This window comes from Festucalex cinctus, chromosome 13, assembly GCF_051991245.1.
Source record: "Festucalex cinctus isolate MCC-2025b chromosome 13, RoL_Fcin_1.0, whole genome shotgun sequence".
NCBI classification, from domain to species: domain Eukaryota; kingdom Metazoa; phylum Chordata; class Actinopteri; order Syngnathiformes; family Syngnathidae; genus Festucalex; species Festucalex cinctus.
This window is the reverse complement of record NC_135423.1, coordinates 22600446-22623619: the sequence shown is the minus strand read 5'-3', so window position 1 is coordinate 22623619 and position 23174 is coordinate 22600446. Positions and strand designations below refer to the sequence as shown.

General features: G+C 40.9%; 1 pseudogene; it reads right to left on the bottom strand.

The window, feature by feature from the left end:
• Positions 1-11010: 11010 nt before the first annotated feature.
• LOC144033576 (uncharacterized) lies at positions 11011-21482 on the bottom strand (annotated as a pseudogene).
• Between the last annotated feature and the right edge of the window lie 1692 nt (positions 21483-23174).

Sequence of the window (23174 nt, the reverse complement as noted above, 5' to 3'; positions counted from 1 at the left end):
CGGAAGTATTATGTGGGAGTTGTTTCTGGGCAAAAAGTGAGGAGAATAAAAAAACAAATAAGGTATGTGGGATGCTTTCAGCATTCCCACAATAAAAGTAAAGTCATAGAATTAGATTTTTCTCCCCATCCCATTTCCCTGATCAGTCACCAAAAAGCTGGATCCTAGCCTTGATTGGTTGCCACAGACAGCCAATCACAGTTAGGGATGGGCGAGTACCTTATAATTTCAAGGTATCAGTACTGGTGACAGCAGCCGATACTAGGATTGACCGTTATGGCCGTTTTACAATCAGGAGCTAGACATTTGAAATTAGAAAGCTGATATTAATTTCATGCAATTTTAAGAAGTGTTATTTTAGGATCTTTCTCTAAAATTGTCTGTCATTGTTTTTGGGGGGGATTTTTTTTTTTTTATCAAAAGTAATAGTAGTATCGGTACTTGGTATCGGTGACTGCTCAAAAGTTGAGTACTCGTACTGGTATTGGTTTGGGGGAGAAAAGTAGTATCAAACATCCGTATTATTCACATTCACACCAATGTAGTCTTCAATTAGCTGAGAAAGTTGGAGGAAGCCAGTACTTGGATGAAACATTGGGAAAACATGAAAACCCAAATTTGATCTCAGAAATTCCAAAGATAGATATCAACAGATGTCAAAATATTGACTACAAAAGTGAAAACAACAACAGTCTCGATCTAGGAACAAAAATGAATCTCAGGATTTTATCCTTGGACTCTAGACTTCAGGCAAAGGATTTTCACTAAAATAATACAAAACCGTTATCATTTTTACAGCTGTCAGTTTGTCCAAATAATTTTTAAGCCGCTGAAAATTAAGTTGTACTGAAACAGAATCATTAAAAGTGTCATTGCCTCACTATAGTCTCTACCAAAGTGTGTTCTTGCTGAGATCAAAATTATGTCCTCTCAAGGTTTGAACACATTCAAACTTTTGACATTTATATATACATGTTTTATTTCCCAGTGGCTAATGTAAGTAGATCAAGACAACCACATAGAGTGCATTCCTTAGTGGTATATAGAATTTTTTCCCCTATCTGCAATTTCATTGATTTGATCACCTCTCGTCAGGCTCATCGAAGAGTGAAAAATAGCTGTAGGCCTGAAAACAACTGATTGCATACTGCCTGCACAGCATTTAGAGGCAGCTGTTTATATTAAAGTTAGCAAAACGTGTGTGTGTGTGTGGATCTTGCTGATGATGTTGAACCAATATATTTCCCTTAAGAGTTCCAGGAAAGGGAATGAATATAAGACTTAAAGTCAGTGTTTGTCGGCTCCCTGGCCACTTCATAAGGAACAGCTGCACAATCAATAAACGTAATAACTGTAGTCTAAGTCTAGTACTGTACTGTAGGAAAACAAAGGCCACAATGCAGTAATATCAAGCGGAAAATTAGGGCCACCAGACCCAAAAACAAAGAGCTGACAGGAAGCACCAAGAAAAATTCCACGGCGCATCGAGGCAGTGATTAAAGCAAAGGGAATCCAAACAACTATTGAAGATTGACATATCGTTTTGAAAATTCCATCCATCCATCCATCATTTTTTCACATGCAAAACACTGGGAAGTATGCACAGTGATTTCTTCACATTATTCAAATGTTTTGACATCCTGTTTACATGGGTTTTGTGAGCTGGAAGCTCAAATAATGTAAATACAAACAAGTAAATACTTGAAATCACTTAAATTGTGGGCTCTGAATATATAATCTATGAAAGTTTGACTTTTTGAATTGGATTACAGAAATGATTCAACATTTTGAGGATATTCGAATTTTTTTGATGAGCACCTTTATGTGTTGGATTAGATTTGATGCAGTACATTATTTGGCAAATGCCTTGTGAAAATTCCATTCGCAAAGGTGGTTGCTATTCCTGTCATATATTTGTAACATCTGCTGCAGTCTCCGCTACTGAATTTTGAGACTTCCTAATTATTTAATAGAAAGTTCAATGAAATAAATAAGGTGCCTTTTTTGGTATTGAGGAGTCTTACAACCATTCCCTTGTTCTGTTGGAGATGATTGTGCAAGACGTACATTGAAGTGCATCCAAAGTACCTCCTCGTACCTCCACCCAAGAGGCAAATGATTTACAGGATTTGGACATGTCGATGTCTTCCCAGATAGACCAAAGGTGAGATTTTTCATTGTTGTACGTGTCTTTTATGTGTTTGGCACTTGATGCTGTGCTGATTTGTAATCGTCTTTGGGATTCAAAGATTTCTTTTTTACCCTTTGTCCTCTACCTTATGTTCTTTAATGTCCTATTAATCTCTCTCTCTCTCTCTCTCTCTCTCTCTCTCTCTCTCTCTCTCTCTCTCTCTCTTGTGGCCCTTTCATCACATTTTGGATTGACTTCCCCTCTGTGGAGACCTTGCAAAATGTTGGATGGTAGCGTTGTTACAATCTGGAAAGTTAAATCTGATTTATTTTCCATTATCACCATACCTGTTTCCTCCATTTCCCACAAACGGCTCGTAGTGCCACAACCAATGCCAGTCTTTGTTGCTCTTCCAGGTGGGTGATTTATGCTTGGCGCCGTGCCCCTACAGCGCCACTGAGCCACTGTCGTCTTCCTTCTGCCAACCTTGGCCCCTGATGGGAAATAAATCCTTCTCAGACACCACCGCCAACAGCAGCGAACAAACTTTTTTGTACGCTCGTTTTCTTTACTTGGAAACATGGAGCCTACTGTGTTTCCCATTACCTGCAACTTTGGATGGGTTTCTTTCACTCGTAGTTAATGTTAAACTTTTTAATATTTTTTTATTTTTTTTTTGCTAAGATTTGCACTCAATTGTCATTAACTCATTCAAACCCAAATACATAATACATGTAAATATTTTTTTAATACTTTGACCTTCATTCCCAAAAACTTAGTTATCCATTTTTTTTGTTTGTTTATTCTTTACAATTTTTTTTTATGCAAGAGCGTACAGAAGGCTTCTATGCAGCTTCTGATATGAAGAGGTGGCTTAAAGCAATGGTAGTTAACGGCCAGCAAGTGGAAGCAGAGTATAAGAGATCAGCCAGGGCCATATTGTAACAAGCACTTTTTGACAGCGTTTTCACCAGGAATGTAAATTTCGATGAAATTTAGCTATATTATAATGCTAATTGCTGCAAAACAGAAACAGATACAAATATGCTTTTTTTGTCCTAATGAAAGAAGAGACTCTAATCTTTCTTTCCATGTTTTTATAGCAAAAGAACACAATATTCTGCGGGCCTTGCAAAATCAGTCAAAATCCAGTAAAACAGCTGGGTGTGAAGGGGGTTGCTTCAGTGAAAATGGCTGCGAGTGAATGAGTTAACCTAAATAGAAATGAGCAGCATGAAAGCAAAGCTTTCCATCTGGGATTGAAAATATACTTTTAAAACTGTCAATGGATTCAAATGTTCCAAAATATCTTTGACCTTTTACGTATGATCATATAAAATGCATCACTAAAATGTGCTTGTACAATTAAAAAAGTGCCACCCCAATAAAACAAAACTGCACCTTAGTGGCCTTTCATTGTGGCACACCTGTGCACTAATCATGGTGTCTCATCAGCATCTTCATATGGCACACCTGAGAGGTGGGATGGATTATCTCGACAAAGGAGAATTGCTCACTATCACAGATTTAGACTGGTTTGTGAACAATATTTGAGAGGAATGGTGATATTGTCTATGTAGAAAAAGTTTTAGTTCATCTCATAAAAAAATGGGATCAAAAACAAAAGTGATGCATTTAGATTTATGTTGAGTATCGTTTATTTGCATTGTAACCAAAAGGAAGACAAAGATCCAGAACGAGAGGAAGAGGAGAGATTTTCAGAAAAAGTAGCCAACGGATGAACGTATAATGGCTTCAATATGGCCAAATACTTCCTTTTTCACCAGACTTGTCAGCTGAACACACATTCGGTTTCTAATTGCTCCCATACATAGCTGTCTCACACACACACTGAATCGTACATAAATGCATGTAGGCACATACACATTTGATGACAGACTGAACAATGTCGGCGTTGAATCTGTAGAGCCAAGACGAGCAAAGTCCCGAGACGAAAATTTCACTTTTACCAACCACAATATTGCAAAATACAGCAGTTGAAAAATACTGCAATAGGTGATACATGTTGAGAGGTTCAATATACTGGTTGTCCTCGACACATTACATATATATATATATATATATATATATATATATGCCAAAAAATCGATTCTCATAAGAATCGCAATTCTCATTTAGTAGCAAGGAGCGGCCCCTGTTCTTTTTGAGTGGGCTAAGGATTTAGGATTGGAATTTTCCATCACTTTAACAGTGCGTTGCGCTGAAGTCTCACTGCACCGGAAGGGCGGGTGCGCTCGTCCGGCGAATGCAGAAATGAATTGTGCATATAGTCCATAGTCTTGCCGTATTTGTGCTGTTCATATTGTACTCAATTTGGCCACTTAGGGGCAGTGTGGTTCTGCACATTCTGATACAATGTCACGTTGCAAGCCACATTAGAGAGTAGAAGGAAAAAAGTCACGATTAAGGTATTCCAAAAAAGTTGTATCTTTTTGCAGCGTAGGAAGAGTATATGCCCGTACGTAATGTTAAGATGCTTCTCTGTATACATTCCTGAAGCGCTTTGTATGAATAGCCGTTCTTTTAAGTGAAAAAAAACTCCCGCAAGTAGTGCGCTAATTAGCATTAGCAAGTCAGACTGGGGGTGGCACGATGGATGACTGGTTAGCACTTCCGCCTCCCAGTACTGAGGACGCAAGATCGAGTCGAGGCTTCGGTCTTCCTGGGTGGAGTTTGCATGTTCTCCCCATGCCTGTGTGGGTCTTCTCCGGGTACTCCGGTCTCCTCCCACATTCCAAAGACATGCATGGCAGGTTAATTGGGCGCTTTGAATTGTCCCTGGGTGTGCTTGTGAGTGTGGATGGTTGTTTGTCTCCGTGTGCGCTGCGATTGGCTGGTGACCAGTTCAGGGTGTACCGCGCATACTGCCCGAAGCCAGCTGGGATAGGCTCCAGCACCCCTGTGAGACTTGTGAGGAGTAAGCGGTCAAGAAAATGGATGGATGGAAGTCGGACTGGAGTAGATCATGTCCACATCTATAAATTGAAGAAGAAATCGTCGTCAATCAAATCATTTTGATCAAAAATTGATTCTCAATCAAATTGAGAGAGTCAAAGTTTACCCATAATATACAGCAAGTGGCAACTGGAGACCGCCCCTACTAGTGTGTGCATACGTTTGTGTCACGCCCCCACATAATTGTGCCACGTGGTTGCTATTAAAATATTTGATCTATATTATATTTTAATATAAGATGACAATAATTGTTGTAATTCATTTACTTCAATGGATTCACAGGGATTGTCTTACTCAGTTGTGAATGAATGAATTACGATGACATCCATGGTGACACTGCAACTCATTTAAATCCACCAAAATCTCATGACGCCACCTATGCCACAAGTTAGACTGGCTTTTTGCGAGTCTAAAATTTAGTCTACTTTTTGTGACCAAACTGCGAAATACATCGGAGCTGCCGCAATGGCTCCCAACACAGTAGACTAGAAATGTCTTGGCATGAAAATCAAAATGCGCCTGTTTTTATACCGAGCGCATGTTGGGCACCAAGAGTGTTTCTGAGCTAAAAATGAGCTCTCTGAATAGTTACTGAAGGTTGGAAATCTTGTATTTAGTACGCTACACTAATTGCAAGAAACTAATACATTATACACATTAAGCATTATGTGCCACCACCACCCTAAAATTCTCTGGCTCCACCCCTACATGGATACATACTTGTACCAAAAAATAATAATAATCCTCTCCAGGTGATGCAATGTGGTGTTAGAATATGCAGACGGATTAAAAAAATAAATAATGCTGAGCAGTGTTGCTCCATTTAGCCTTTCAGAGAGTAAAGCCAGACATAGGAGTACGGTATTCTCCAAAGAGCCGTCCTAGGGTATAAAAGTTAAGAATAATAAAACATGCCAAAAAGTTAACAGGCATGAACTAGCAAGTTGAAGAAAAAAAAAAGTGTTTGAAGGTAATAGTGTTAGAGGAGTACAGTTGGAAATAATTGATGGGCATTTGTGTGGGTGTGTGGGTGTGTGTGTGTGTGTGTGGGGGGGGGGGGTTATTTGTGTACAGGTTGTGTACAGTATAGCCTATATATGATAAAGTGTTCCTCTGTGCCTTTGGCAATCGACCAGTGCAGTGCAGTTCCAGTGATGGATACCACCGCAATAATCGCTCTTCCAAAGCTTTCTGTTTCTCTCACACATACTTTGCTACACTCTCACTCATTCATTTATCTTTCTCTCACTTACTTTTCCCGCCCCCACACTCTATCTTTCCCTCCACTCGCTGCCCCTCCCGACACTGCAGCACACAAACAGAAACAAATCACACTGTTAATAAAATTAGGTTCTACGGAATAACTGCGGCTGACAACTTGCAGCGGTGCAGCTCAACTGTTTCCACAGTGACTTTTAGTGATGAAGCTCCTAACGTGACCATTTTTGCACACGTGAAAAAAACAAGCTGAGATGCACTGTTTGTGATGTGGGCCTTGGGTTTGACATGAGTGCACAAAAGGCTCTCTGACTGGTGCTATCTTGGTTGACACACTCTGCAACTTCATGTGGAGGAATTTGAATATGTCCAACATTTTACAGACGGCAAGAAAAACTGTTTCAAACCCGTTCAAACTGTGAATGTCTTTGCAACCTTTAACAGACCCTGATGAAAAGCCAACATTGGCTTCATTCAAAAACGCTCGCCGCTCAGTGAGATACCATCGTTATGCAAAGCTAAAATTGGTGTTGCAAATACAGATTGAAAAGTGCAGATAAATTCATGTTCTCCTTTTATTGTCTTTATTGAGTCAATTCAGTTGCAAACGGTTGTAAACTGAACTGAATGTACATATTGTTTTGGCATTGCCTATGTCATTGCTAAAAACAGCATTCAGATATGTGACGTCTCTGCATTTGGGGCCAGTGGGGCCTGGTCCCACCAGGTGGCGCTGTTGAGCACTATGCAGGCTCATAATTGGTCTTCTTTATAGCTAATAATTTATTTAAAAAAATATTTATCAAGATAATATAATAATAATAATAATAATAATAATATCAAATCACAGTGCGCATGTTCCAAGCTACTCTCAATAGACAGCCATGGGGCCATCATCCAATTAAAATACAGGACTGATGTCACATGACATCGAGACCCAATCTACACACGCTCAGTTTTGGCAGATGGTAGTATATGGCAGTAAGCTAGATTGGTTTTCATTGGGAGAAAAAAAAAAAAAAGACTATACCTAATAGCAAGCCAACAATATGAATGAAGTAGATTTGTTGATGATGTCATCGCTTAAGAGAGAGAGAGAGAAGAGGGGACAAACACTGCAGCAATTATGAAGTAAGCTTGTTATACCTTGGTGGCTCAAGTGACTGTGGAGGTGAGATTTTGTAAGAGTGGCCACCTTATAGCAGCACAGCTTGTGGACAGCACACTTTTCAGTAATATTAGCAAAACATTCCATGTGCCGATTGTGATCTTGGATTGAATTAGAATTTATTGTGTGGACTTGGCTACTTGTGGATATAAAGTGCCCACTGTTGTATCCCACTCAACTTTTCATGCCAGAGAGGCCACTGGTATCAAGTTTAGCATTTGCTGTGAAACAAATTTCCTAATGTTATGTGATGTTGGTTGCAGTTGCTGAGGTCTTGTACATCACACTCTTACTTTGTCATAGCCTATAGGCCAATCGGTAACACTTTATAATAACTACCCGTTATAACTAGTTAATAGACCATTAGTAAACTGTTAATTAATGAGTTATTAATGACTTATTAAATGTTTGTTAACTGTTTGTTAAGGTTTTAAAATGATGTCTATAAATAGTAAAAATTTTACTTTTAAACTGTTAGTTATTGAGCTCTAAATGACTTAACTGTATAGTAATTATTCATAACTATATTTTATAAATTAGTAATACATCGTTAACAAGCTATTAGAAAATTACTTACTAATGACTTGATAAGTATTACTTCATAGTTTGTATAGGTTATTGGGACGTTATTATAAAGTTGCCACTATTCCTCATTTATTACGTGTTAGTAAATGTGGAGTAGTTGCAACTTTAGAATAACGTCCCAATAACATAAATAGAGTAATAACTAATATTTAAGTAGTAGATTAACTCACTTTACAGCAGTTGTTAATAGTTTGTTAACCATCTACTAATACTATACCAGTCAAACTTTGTAGAGGAGCACATGAGTGGAAAAAGTTCAATGGTACGGAAAATTGATATTTAGGCATGGTAAGGCATAGTAATTTTATATTTTAAATTTCACCTTCAAATTCTGTACTTTCAACTTGTTCCACCTGTTTGTTGTTTGACAAAAGTTTCATAGTTATTAGTAGATGGTTAACATCTACTATGTAAAGAATTAGCTAATATATAAGTTAAATATTAGTAAGTAGCTAATTTATACTATTGGGATATTATCGTAAAGTTGCAACTGTTCCTCATTTAATAACAGTTAATAAATGAGGAATAGCTACCACTTTAGAATAACATCCTAATAACAGATATAAACTATTAACTGATACTTAACAAGTCATTATTAAGTAATTTACTAATAGTTTGTTAACTTAGTCTTACTAATTTATAATATATAGTTACAAATGATTAATATACAGTTAACAAGTCATTTATAACTCAATAACTAACAGTTTAATAATGACATATTAACTGTTTATAGTCATAAGTATAAATCCTTAACAAACAGTTAACAAACATTTAAGAAGTCATTAACAACTCATTAATTAACAATCAACTAATGATCTATGAACTACTTATAACGGATAGTTATTATAAAGTGTTACCTTACAATCAATCAAATTTTGAACGTATTAAAAATTTCTCTGTGACAAAAAAAGGGTTAGGGAAGGTAAAGAGGGTTTGCAACGTTTTGCAACACTGAACGAAGCCTGACGAAGAATCAATACTCACTTCCTCTCTCCTATAGCGTCCAATACTATTACATGCAAATTGCCTTATATTCAAATTAGGCAATGGCATCATTTAGCGACTTTTAGGACAGCCAACAGCTTCCTTACTGGGAAGTTGGCAAAACTGATCGTGTCTGCTTTTGGGTCCAAATTCCAAGGACAAGACAAGAAAAACTGTTTGCGAACATCTTTGCAACCTTTTACAAATCCTGTCGACAACACAAAAATTGCTACAAACGCAAACATTGCTGCTCAGTGTTAATAAAAGCTAACTTTGCATATAACTTTACCACATTGTCGATATTGTACAATAAATATATTGCTTGTGACGCTACATCAAGGTTCTCTTGTGCCGCCGAAACACAAAGGCCCATAGTTTTTGCAGGACCCCCGGTTTGAAGTGGAAGTGCTTGCTGACAGGGTAGATACATTGAGAGGGTGGGAGGAGTAAGACAGGACAGCGGGTGTCATGGCGGCGGTTCTCCTCTGATCTTCCGTAATACTTACTTGGACTCACTCAAAAACTTTTGCTTGTCCAAATACACACTTCTGTTGCTGTCTGGCTTCTCAAAACAAACCCCCACACCCCCTCACCTCACTGTTTCTTCCTCACATTTTCTCCCCTCTCCCTCATCCTTCTACTCCGAGACACCAAAGAGAGCCTGTCACCAGCAAAGTTTTCATTCATTCATTTTTTTTTTTTTTTTAGCGTCCTGTTTTCCAAAGTAAAAGGCTCATTGAGTGGTGGGGGAAATCAGTGTGTGTGGATGGTTGTTTTTGCTCTTGCCAGTAGAACCTTAATGACCCTTGTTCCACTCTGCCCAGCTGTCTCCACACTGCATCAGCATTTCATCCGCACAAAGGCTACAGGACCACCCCAAAGGTACCCTCTTTTAAAAACACAGACATACACACATACACATTTAGTTGACCAGGTGATTATGAACCATTGCAGAGAACAGGAAAGTAGTTATCCTTTCCTCAACCCCCACCTCTCTAATTTTACTCCTCTGCTCCTTCCAGTCTAAACCCAAGGTTGTGTACGGAAATACATAAGCGTGTGGAATTTTGAAGTAAACTTTGTAAGTTACCTTAAAAAGCTGAGTCAGCAGATAAACCACAATACAGCTCAAGTATATGCAAGCAAAATCTGAAAATCCAATCAACCTCAAGCAACTCTTTTGAAGAGTAAAGTAAGTGCACCACAAGCGGTGCAAAACAATAGAAAAACAAGTTGGGCAGAGACCAAAACACACCACAGTCATATTTCCTTTCCGATGAATAACAATCATAGCATACATCCGCTATGCTAAAACACTCTGAACAGTGTGCAAGACAAAATTTTGACAACAATGATTATTGCATTATTTTTTGCAAATATATATATATTTGTTTTGGTTGTATTTGAATGAAACACTTTATTGATAAATCGTGACAATACTTCAAACTGGTAGTATTACCATTTTGAAATGTTTTCATCATCAAAGGGACGTCCAAAATTTGTGGTCCACTATCTGATTTTAAGCGACCTGCGGCATATTCTAAAAATGTCTTTTGCTACTAATAGGCTACATTTGTTTTATATACTATAGAGTTTTTGTAAATATGCAATGATGCAAATTAACTATATACAACTAAACTAGTAAAATTCCTCTTTATAACTCTTAATAATAGTTTACTAGAAAATGTGGTTTCCCTCACTTTCTGTTCTGTTAAGGTTCACATTGTTAACGTATCATATTAAGGATTCCTACGTAACTGCTTAACAATGGGCAACTTACGAAAGGTTGCTCTTGTTTTGGTTCTGAATTTCGAGATGGGGCTCAGCTTCTGTTCAGTGCAGGTGCTGATATTTTCTGGTGGGTTACATGGTCTCTTACCACCCCACTTAAGAGAAACATCTCCTGGATGCAACTGGGACGCATCATCAGTGATGTAGCCTGGGTTCATTGAGTGTTTCGGGTCTCGCAACATCAGACACTCTTGCCCAGGTGACCCAGCCGAGGTTGATCAAGCCTCGGCTTGCGTCCCAGTAGCAGTCCACGGATCTGCCCTTTTGAGCCATAGCCACCTGGTGGCTTTCTCTGCAGCTTCGCTAACTGACTTAATGGCTTTCTTCTTGGCCGCCCCTGATACACCCAAGCGTCCTAGGACTTTTCAGAAGGATCGACCAGCAAAGCCTCTGCAGCCAACTTCTATGGGCTCATAGAAGATCTTCCAGCCCCTACCCCTGCATTCCTCCACCAGTTCCTGGTACTTTGCACGTTTCCTCTCATTGGCTTCCTCTATGCGCTCTTCCCAGGGTACTGTGAGTTCCAGCATGATCAGGTGTCTTGAAGCCTCAGAGGTAATGATCATGTCTGGCCGGAGAGATGTTGCTGCGATGTGCTGGGGGAACTTTAGCTGTTTTCCCAGGTCGACTTGCAACTGCCAATCCGAGGCAGTGTGGAGTAGTCCTCTTGCTGTCTGTGGACATGGCTGGGGTCTCTCTCCTGCCTTGATGAAAGGGACTGCCCTGCTCGGAGCTTTGTGATGTGTGTTCGTGCTGATTCCCAGGGCTATGCTCTCAGCAACTGCTTTCAGAACCGGGTCATGGCGCCAGCGATAGCGACCTTCAGCCAGGGACTTTGGGCAGCTGCTGAGGAGATGTTCCAAAGAGCCTCTTCCAGAGCAAAGGGGACAGGTGGGTGTCTCACTCTTCCCCCACACATGAAGGTTCGCTGGGCTCGGGAGGGCGTCGTAAACTGCCTGCACAAGGAACCGGACGCGGTGGAAGTCTGCCTGCATGATGTTCGACCAGGTCACTTTGCGCTGTAACACGCTCTCCCACCTTGTCCATGCCCCCTGCTGCCGGAGTCCAACTGCCCTGGTCACTCGCTCTTCCTCCACACCTGCTCGGACCTCTTCCTGGAGTAGCTGATGTCTCTCCTTTCCCCGGGCCTGGCTCACTTGGGTCTTTGGGAAGTAGCCCAGGCCTGCTCTCCCCGTTGCCAAAACCCCTACCAGCGCTTTCTGCCTTAGGCGTGACTCTGCCACCTCCACTGCTTTCTCAGCTCTCCACTTCCTTCCAGTTCTCACTTCGATCCCTGCTGATGACACCTTGTTGTCCCTGGAATCCCTGTACTGCAGAGCCTCTCTTGTACGTGCCACCTTAAACTCTTCAGTGAGCCCACTGAGGGGTAGCTGGAGGGTGTTGCTTGTCCCGTACAGGGCAGCGCTGGTGAGGCTGCGGGGAAGTCCCAGCCACTTTCGAAGAAAGCCACTGATCTTCCTTTCGAGAGACTCCACAGTTGTTAATGGGACTGCATAAACAAGGAGAGGCCACAAGACTCTGGGCAGGATGGAGTGCTGGTAGATCCAGGCTTTAAATCTACCTGGCAGGCCAGACTTGTCCACCTTGGTGAGCCACGCTCCCAGTTGTTCACCAGACTCCTGTATGGCAGCAGAGTCTCTCAAAGTTGCATCAAAGAGCTTCCCCAGGCTCTTAACTGGCTGTTCCGAGATTGTCGGGATCTCGGTTCCCGAGATCGAAAACCGGAACTTGTCCATCACCTTCCCCCTCTTCAGAACCATGGATCTTGACTTGGAGGGCTTGAAGCTCATCCTCGCCCATGTGATGTGTCTTTCCAAACCCTGCAGTATCCACCTGCACCCTGGGACAGATGTTGTGGCGATGGTAAGGTCATCCATGTAGGCTCTTATGGGAGGCTGGCGAACACCTGATCTGGATAGGGGCCCTCTACATTCCACCTCTGCAGCTTTGACCACCATGTTCATTGCCAATGCAAAAAAGGTAACGGGGATGGTACAACCTGTTATTATACCTTTCCCAAGGCGATGCCAGTCAGATGTTACTGACCCAGAAGTGAACCTGAGCCTGAAATTGGCATAATAATCCAGTATCAGGTCCTTGATCTTATTAGGGACGTGGTGGAGGTGTAGAGCAAGCTCCACTAGTTTGTGCGGGATGGACCCGTAGGCGTTAGTCAGGTCCAACCACAACACAGCAAGGTCACCTCTGTTCTCATGGGCCTCTCTGATGAGCTGTGTGACGACACCAGTGTGCTCTAGGCAGCCAGGAGCTCCGGGAATCCCACCTTTCTGGACGGAAGTGTCGATGTAGTTGTTCTTGAGGAGAAACTCGGTCAGTCTTCGGGAGACGATGCTGAAGAACACCTTCCCTTCCACACTCAATAGTGAGATTGTCCGAAACTGGTTGATGTTTTTCGAGTCCTCCTCCTTGGGAATCCAAACTCCCTCAGCACGCCTCCACTGGTTGGCCACTCTCCCCCTTCGCCAGATCACCTTCAATGTCTTCCACAGGTGCCGGAGAAGCTCTGGGCAACGCTTATAGACCAGGTAGGGTACACCACTTGGGCCCGGTGAAGATGCTGACCGGGCTGCCTTGATGACTTCCTCAACCTCCTTCAGGCTCGGCTCCGACAGCTTGAACTCCACTGTTGGTGGGGCAGGGCTAATGAGAGCTTTGTTGTGACCTAGCTCTTCTTCCCTCAGTGGGTCGGTCATTGTGTTCCGGAGGAAGTGGTTCACCTCTTCACTTGAACACTCGAGCCGGCCACTACGCTTGTCCCCAAGCAACCGCTTAGCAAAACGGAAGGGATTGGCGATGAAGTCCGCCCGCTTCCTAGCTCTCTCTCTTCCCCGCCTCCTGTGCCACTCTGCTCTGCGTAGGGTTGTCAACTTCTTCCGCAGGATGTTATGCAGTTCTGCCAACGGTTGCTTCTCCTCCTCAGTAGCTCTCTTGAACTGCTTCTTGAGGGTTCGAAGCTCCTGGCGGAGTTGATGTATCTTGGTGGCTCTGCGGTTCATGGTGTAGGAGGTGGTCTTGGTATTGACATATTCAGTCCAGCCGAATCTCTCTGAGCCAAAGCTGACGATGATGGTGGTCATCGCTTGGAGTCTGCTGTCAACATCTCCTTTGGCTGTGGCTTGGATGATCTTACACACATCCTCGTCAAACTGCCGCCACTCGCTCAGTCTGCTCGCTGGGGGCCATTTTATCCGCTGCTGTGGAACTACTCTGCTGGGGTTGGGAGACTCTGGCACGTGGAGGGACTGTGATCTGTGGGTTGCCTCCTGTCCGGGCTCCTCCAAAACTTTGCAAAATCTATACTATTTGCCATATATAAATCTGTTCAGGTAGCCTTTTTGAAAAACCCTTCATTTTTTCTGTTTGTGGCCCTAAGAGGAAAATGTTTGGACACCCCTGGCCTATTATGTTGTTCCATAGAGAAGGTCCACTCGAGCTGTGAGCAAGGGGGTGAATAAATTAGGAAAACCATGATTGGGGTGTGTGCCCATTCCAGTGAGGAGAACATGAGCAATTAGCCTTGAAATTCAGGTATCCCTGCACTTCAGTTTCCATATGTAACCTGCTCTGGCAAAATGGTCCACATGTAGGAAAAGTAACCAGTCCCATTATAGAGCAAAATAGAGCAGGAGGTCGATAATGTCGATTTTAAGATTTCTCCAAAAATAGCCTCCTTGAGGTCTCTATTTCCATTTCCCAATAGCACAAAAGTTAAAATTGCATTTGAAGTGTATGAAAATACGCAATTATTAGGACAAGTGCATCGTTAGCCAACATGTTTATTAGCCGACTTTAGCTAGCAACGTTTCTCGGAAACCTGCCCCTAATAACCCTGAGTTCCTCGTGTAACCGGAACACCTCGAACGTCACTTTACAAATAATTGACATAAATGGGCATAGCAACCAATAAAAGTTGAAATCCACCATAATGTGACCATTCGGCACGAAAGTAAACAGAAGACGCATGACATAACACCAGCATCCTACCTTGTTGCAGAAGCATTGGTAGGGATGTAACGATATCCAAACATCACGATACAATATGAAGGTCACGTTATTTAAAAAAAAGAAAAGAAAAGAAAAACACAATATTGTGCTTTTGTACATTACCATTACAGCAATTCATATAAACAACATACAATCTCTAATAACATTTATTGAAGCGCTTGCTAATGCACACACATATTGAGTTCCTCCACATATTGACTCAGTTCACAAGCATATTATGGTCCCCTTCATCTGACCAATAGTGTGGATTTTAAACTTTAAAGGGCCAAAACATGCCTTGTGAAAATTAAACTGCCCTAAAAAAAACACTATCCACCAGAGTGTGCTAGAACTGCACAAATGGAAATCAACCTGACTTTTTTAAAAGATGTGCTGCTTTTAATATCGTGACATAACGTTATATTGTAGCAGTTTTAATATCGCAATATCACTATATTGCTGCTATCGTTACATCCCTAGTCATCAGTAAACATTGCAGCGGAGGTTTGTAATCCAAATCGTGATCATCTTCAATTCTGGAATCTCTTTCTTTGACGAGTCTATTTCTGCTTTAATGTAAATGAAATACGCACTGCTCATTTCACCAGGGAGAGACTCGACACCTTGGAGTAGCCTGCTCTGCTCCTGATCACAAATGTCACAAACGCTCTAAGCTTTGAAAGCAAACAAGCAAGTGCAGTTTTCTAACAGAAGAGAAAATAAGTTTGTACGTTGGCGAGTAACACTCATAGAATAGATAGGTTCAATTCTCCAGTCACTCATCTCTCTCGCGTCACTTGACTTTTTAGTGAAGACTCTCATTCCACTTAACATTTCCTCTGGACGCACTCAGTTCCACGTTGGTGACGCTCTTCGCAGCCACCGCTTTTCGCGTGTCATGCGAACAAGCACTGATAATCTCCTCCAATGAATGTCAAGCCAAAAATGTTAAAATCACTCCACAGTGGGTCCACCACTCCACATGACGTACAATGAACATTACAACTACCATAGTTGATTGACACTGACACGTCTAAAAGGCAAGTCATCTACCCATCATGCCACGACACGGGCAAACTTCAAAGTAAAAGTGTATTTCTAAGGCTGTTTGTATTTGGTTTGTATTTGGTAAAAAAAAATATTTTTAAGTTAGGTTTAGCGTGTTACGTTGAGAATGTTTCAGCTTCCTTGACATTTCAGAATGGACATGGACTGTGGACTGTTTATGTGCACATTTGTTTTTGTCCCCCCCCCCACCCCCACCGTCCAATCCATGGATCGGGCATGATCCGAACCGTGGGGCCTGATCCGAACCAACCACGGATCACGTCCGCCTCCCAGTTCTGAGGACTCCGGTTCGAGTCCAGGCTCCGGCCTTCCTGGATGGAGTTTGCATGTTCTCCCCGTGCCCGCGTGGGTCTTCTCCGGGTACTCCGGTCTCCTCCCACATTCCAAAGACATGCATGTCAGGTTAATTGGGTGCTCCGAATTGTCCCTAAGTGTGCTTGTGCGTATGGGTGGTTGTTCGTCTCTGTGTGCCCTGCGATTGGCTGGCAACCAGTATAGGGTGTCCCCCGCCTACTGCCCAGAGCCAGGCGCCAACACCCCCCGCGACCCTTGTGAGGAATAAGCGGTCAAGAAAATGGATGGATGGATGGGTATACATATATATGTATATATGTATATATATATATATATATATATATATATATATATATATATATATATATATAGATTTCTGTTATTTTTTTTCAGACGATTGTGCCCAAAGAAAACCATTTTAACAATTGAATGAATAAATTGGCACATTTATTGTATTATGTTCTGCTCATCCCATGTCGACAGACCTTGTAAGAAAAAATCATGTTGACAGGCATTGCACTCTTATGTGTACTCCCAATTGAGCACACAAAAGCAAAGTGGGATGTATCTGTCGCCAGAGAGTGATTAATTGGTGGTCCACGGCACACAATTGATTTCTCCCATGCTGAATGGAGTAAGTGCGGGTCTTAGTGTGTGTGTGACGGAGTCATTACTGATATCATATGACTGTCTGCTCTTCAGATCAATAGCTGACTTTCTTTATGAGGTCGTTTTGACGACACATATGAAATCCTATCCATACTCTGCCAACTCCATTCAGTCTTCACACGTGGCAACAAACCAGACAAGTATGGCGATTCTTTTTGAGAAGAAATAAAGAGAGCAGCTCTCCCTTCCGAAACAGGTGACACAAAACAAAATGTGGCTGGCCTTCGCTATAATGCCAGTGTTGCGTTCAAATAATTCGATGTATAAATTATTCTTCACCCATAAAAAGTTCAAATGTGGGGATAAACCGTGTAGTACTCTCCTGTGCTCTGACCTCTCGACCTGCGATCATTCATTCACCGACTCCGGACGATACAAAGACCCAACTGTCAACTCCCGCTTCGCATCTTTCTTTCCTCTGCTCCATGGCGAGCAGCGGCTGGTGGGGCCACTGACACAAGTCCACTTCCACACTCCGGCAGCCACATCTAATCTAGTCACTTGGATCACACACGCAAGCACACGCGCACAGGCTGCTCCTTGTCTCATGTTAGCGGAAAGCCCTCTTACCCTGCGCAGTCACTTCCAATCACCTCCTTCGCAGCCATAAACAGCACGGAGAAGAAACAGAAAGAGAAGGGTGCTGTTTCTGATTTGCAATCAGATTTTTTCAATGATCTGCTAGATTACAGTTTTTCACTTATGACTGGCAAAGCTCTGTTTTGTTTAGTTTATTGGTGTGGTTTTTTTTTTCTAGGCCAAACTTGTGGACAAGTTATTTTGTTGTTGTTCTGCTTTGTTGGAAATATTTATCAACATTTCACAAACAAAAAAACTACGCATGCATTCAGTGTGTGTGTCTAATGTGGTATAACTATTAGAACTATTGGAAAAATAATTAATCAAATTTTAAACAATAAATTAAAAAAAATACAATAAAAATGTCCACATTCTCTAATAATCTGGTTAAAATATTATGATAACAGTCATTTTATGCTAACATTAATATTGTAACTATACAATTGACCACTTTAGGCTATTAACTCAGAGATGTTACCATTTTATATATATATATATATATTTATTTATTTTTACAGGACTGTCTCAGGAAATTAGAATATTGTGAAAACATTCTTTATTTTCTGTAATGCAATTATAAAAACGTCATACATTCTGGATTCATTACAAATCAACTGAAATATTGCAAGCCTTTTATTATTTTAATATTGCTGATTATGGCTTGAAGCTTAAGAAAACTCAAATATCCTATCTCAAAATATTAGAATATTTCCTCAGAAAAAAATGCCATAATCAGCAATATTAAAACAATAAAAGGCTTGCAATGTTGCATTTGATTTGTAATAAATCCAGAATGTATGGCATTTTTGCTTATTTAATTACATTATAGAAAATAAAGGACTTTATCACAATATAATAATTTTCTGAGACAGTCCTGTATATGTCTGTAAATCATTTGCTGTATTAACTGTTAGGATCAGCTTTAGGAACATACCCTGTTCCCATTTTTGTCTTCATTCTTTTGTCCCTGTATTTGTCATCATTTGATTCCACAAGACTAATCTCTATTTGCTTAGATTTGCTTTTAAATGTTTACACAACTGTGCAGTTTTTGTTTTTTCATAATTGATCAAAACAAACTTTAACGATTAAAAATTAATGGTCAGAAAGGGGATGTGTAGAACAATAACTGTGCAAATTTCACGGAAAAGGGTGGACAATGGGTTTATTTACAGTAGAGTACCTGCAATAATATGCAAACAATGATCCTGCTGATGGCAAAAACTAGAGATGGTGTTTCCATTGGCTTCTTATGGTTTATTTCACTCCATAAATTAGTATTTTTGAAAAGTGGGGAGAAAAAAAGGTGTTTGGGTTTTGATTTATAAATTTCAAAATCAAATCAGTTCTTTCTATTTGCTATTCTGAGTTGTCCAGTTCAACCAGTCAAATGTTTTGACACACTTCTGTTGCTATTGAATGAGAAAATATGTCCAAACCTTTGATTGGAAGTGTATACAGGGCAATAATGTGGTTTGTTGTTAAATGTGGAGCATTTGTGAGGTCACAGGTCACTGATATTAGACAAGCGTAAACCTGGTTCAGTAACGGTATACGATCTGATTGAGTTCAGGACTCGATGCTGGCAAGTCACGTTCTTCCACATAGTCACTCATGCTGGAACAGAAACAAGCCATCTAAATATGGTTGGAGCTCAATTGGAAACACAATTGTCCAAAATGTCGTGTTCAAGAATGATCACACGAGGGAAACAAGGGTCGAGCACCACAGATGATAGATTCTTTAAATCGTTAAAAACTGTGTCTCAATATATTTGTCTATAAAGTATAGCTCAACAGCGTCATCCATCCGTAATCCAATACTTATTATTAATGTGAGCGTCTCTCTGTATCTAATTTCATCCATGCCAGCCTGTTGTTTTTCCTTCTGTCTGCAGCTGCAGACAGAAGACACGCGATACACAAAATCATCCATCACCTCCTGCCTCCAAGTCCTTCAACCTAAGCTCCTCTCTACACTAGTTAGGACTGGAACAAAGTGGAAGGAAGATTCATGGGGAGCAACTGGCAAAAGCGGAAAAACATATATATATATATATGTGTGTGTGTGTGTGTATATGTAGAGAGAGAGAGAGAGAGAGAACACAAGTGTTTGGTCCTTTGAGCTCAAAATGATCATGAGACTGGTGAGCAAAAATCCCACATAAGGGGACTCTGGTGAGTGACCTGCAGAAAGCTGGGATCAAAGTAACAAAGGTTTCCATCACTATCACATTATACTGATGGAATCCAATCCTCCAGTGTCAGACGCTTAAGCCAGTTCATGTCCGGACCTGTCTTTTTTTGCTAGAGTGCATATGCATGATCCAGAAGAAGATTGTGAGAATCATGTGGTCAGATCAAACCAAAATAGAACTTTTTTGGTCCAAACTCAACTCGTGGTGTTTGGAAGAAGAAGAATGCTGAGTTTCATCCCAAGAACACCATACCTACTGTGAAGCATGGGGGTGGAAACATCATGCTTTGGGTCTGTTTTTCTGCAAAGTCGACAGATGACTTATCTGTGTGTAGGAGAGAATGAATGCAGCCATGTATTGAGCCAAAACCTCCCTCCATCAGTGAGAACATCGAAGATGAAATGTGGCTGGGTCTTCCAGCATGACAGTGACCCCAAACACATTACTCAAGCAAAGAAGAAGTGGCACATATCAAAGCTCTGAAGTGGCCTAGCCAGTTTCAAGAGCTCAATCCCACAGAAAATCCATGGAGGGAGGTGAAAGTCTGTTTTGCCTGGTGACATCCCCAAGGAGATCTGATTATTTAACTGTGCGGGTAGAGCACAATGACATTTACACTTTTTGTCTCTGACCTAAAATGTTCTGAGTTGGAAAGCTCATCGACGCCCCATCATATTGTGTAATCCATGCTTTTGATTGTCGTAATTTTTATGACGAATACTTAGTTTAGAACTAATGTCAAGGAGAAATTTTTGGAAGCTTTCATAAACCACATTAGATTACGTGCAGAGTAGAATCTGGCTTGTGGGCCTTGAGTTTGACACCTGTTGTTACAGTACATGGAGTATGGATGGACCCAAAGGCGGAGAAACAGCCAGGGAGAAAGGCAGGAAAAAGAATCACTTTATTGACTGAATAAAGGACTGGATGGACATGACGGGACGGAACGTGAGCAGACTGGCTAAGACGTGGACAGACTTGGCAGGACTGACTTGGCAGAACGTGGACAGACTTGGCATGACGTGGACAGACGTGGCGGCAGACTTGGCAGAACTTGGACCCACTTGAGTAGACGTGGAGACACTTGAGTAGACGTGGAGACACTTGAGCAGATGTGGATGAGAGAATACTTGAGAGAACACTTGGCATGAACAAGAGAACACTTGACCAGACGTAGAGAATCTTGACCAGACGTTGAAAAACTAGTAACACAGCTTAGCACTCTTAACTGGACAAGACAAGACAATGCTCCTGGGAAACACAGCAGGCAAAGAGCACTAATTAGCAACACATATGGGGAGGGGGTGACACACACAGGTGGACAAGGTGAACTATGACGAGATTAGGGGAGACAAAACCGGACAAAAGACAATATAAACACCCAAAACTAAACCAAAACCCACCCCACAAAACTGAAACATGACACCTGTTCTCTAAACCAAATTAAAAAATTGAACCTTTGTCAAGTATCCATTTTTGAAGCAGCTTATCATTTCTGACCCTGCTCAACAGGAAAGGACTACTCAGACCAAATGACTCAACAGTTCATTTAATCAGTGTAATTTAGTTGGTCATCCATCAGAGCCACTCTGACTGACAGTGATGAAGTATGACACGTCTATCACTGCTACTGCCAAGACCAAAACCAGATTGAAATTGATAAATCTATCTTGCTGTGGGCTGCATGTGGGGAGGAAATGTTATTTTCTCACTGGCTCTGTCAGGCTGGCACAGCCCAGGGGTGAAGCAGGTAAGGTATTTGCATTGGCATCCAGACCCTGAAGCCGCAGCCTCATCATCCCTTGCCGAGCAAGGTTGCTGTCAGAATGCCAAAACACCACAATCGGCTCTCTGACAGGAAATAACACAGCTGCCACCGTAATATTTATCATAGAATGAGTCTTGGATCAAGGGCATTCTCTTGGTATGATCATTTAGGAATGGAATTAATGCTTCCACAAATGTGACTAGTATTAGTTATTGTTGATAGAATATGTAATTAATACAACCTATCAGTCAATCTTAGGACATGGAAAATCACAGCAACAACACATACACACACACACACACAAAAGAAATAAATAAAACATAATTTAAATACCCACTAATTAAACCAAAAATTCAATCTCCAACATTCAATTAAGCAGAGTGTGTAAAAATAAGCCTACAAAAAAATATATGGCGTTTGATGACCTGAAAAAAAAATGTTAGCAGATTTAAGTATCAAAATAATTACATTACATTCAGCAGTGACCATTTTTACGCAGTCACGTGATCATTATTATTAGGGATGTAACGATATCCAACCATCACAACACGATATCACTATATGAAGGTCATGATAGGATAATTATTACATTATCGTGGGGAGGTCACAATATTGTAAAAAAAATAAAATAAGCTGATTAATTTTTTTTTTTTAAAAAGACAAAATTGTGCTTTTGTATATTACAGCAATGCTTATATACGACGTACAATTTCTAATTACACTTAATATTGAGCACACATTGAGTTCCTTAAGAGCCAAAATATGCCATGTGAAAATTAAACTGCACTAAAAAAAATAAAATAATAGCCACTAGATGGTGCTTGAACTGCACAAATGGAAATCAACCTGACTTTTTTAACAGATGTGCTGCTTTTAATAACGTGACATAACGGCGACAATATATTGTGTTAGTTTTAATATCACAATATCACGATATTGCTGTTATCGTTACATCCGTAATTATTAGGTAGCTCGTGTAGAAACATGGATTTTTGGTCTATTTTTTTTTTTCCCCTAAAACTGCCATTGCATGACATCAATAACAACAAAGACAAAAGAGAAAGCAAAACACACTTGTGGGGCCCAATTCTTGTTCCCTGCGCAAGTCTATTGCAAAGCTCAGCCTAAATGTGCATCAGTGTTGTATTTTGTTGTTTTTCTTTTGGTATTTTCATAGACTTTGCGCAGGTACAAATGGGTATAACGGAACTGTTGCGCCATTGTAGGGATAATAGGCAAGTCCTGGCCAGTTGACGTGGCTGCACTCATTTGCATTAAAATTGAAGTGCATGCTGAGCTTGCAAAATTTTAAAGGCGTATTTAATTTTCCTTAATGTGTTTTCCACGAAGAAACAGAAAGAAAAAGTCTGGCAACTCATGATAAGGACTATCAATGGAGGAGACAAAGCTTGACTGAGTATGTGTAGAAAGCATGTGGTTAGCATGTCAGCCTCACAGTAGGAGGTTCTGGTTTGAATCTCAGCTCAGACCTTTCTGTGTGGAGATCATATGTTCTCCCCTTGCTTGCATAGATTTTCTCCAGGTGCTGCCGGTTTCCTCCCACATTCCACAAACGCATGGTTGGTTGGTTAATTGAACACTCAAAAACGCCATGAGCTGGGAATGTGAGGGTGAATATTGGTGATGGCCAATCCAGGGTGTAGTGTGCCTGGTACCTAAATATCCATCCATTTTCTGAACCGCTTGTTCCTCACAAGGG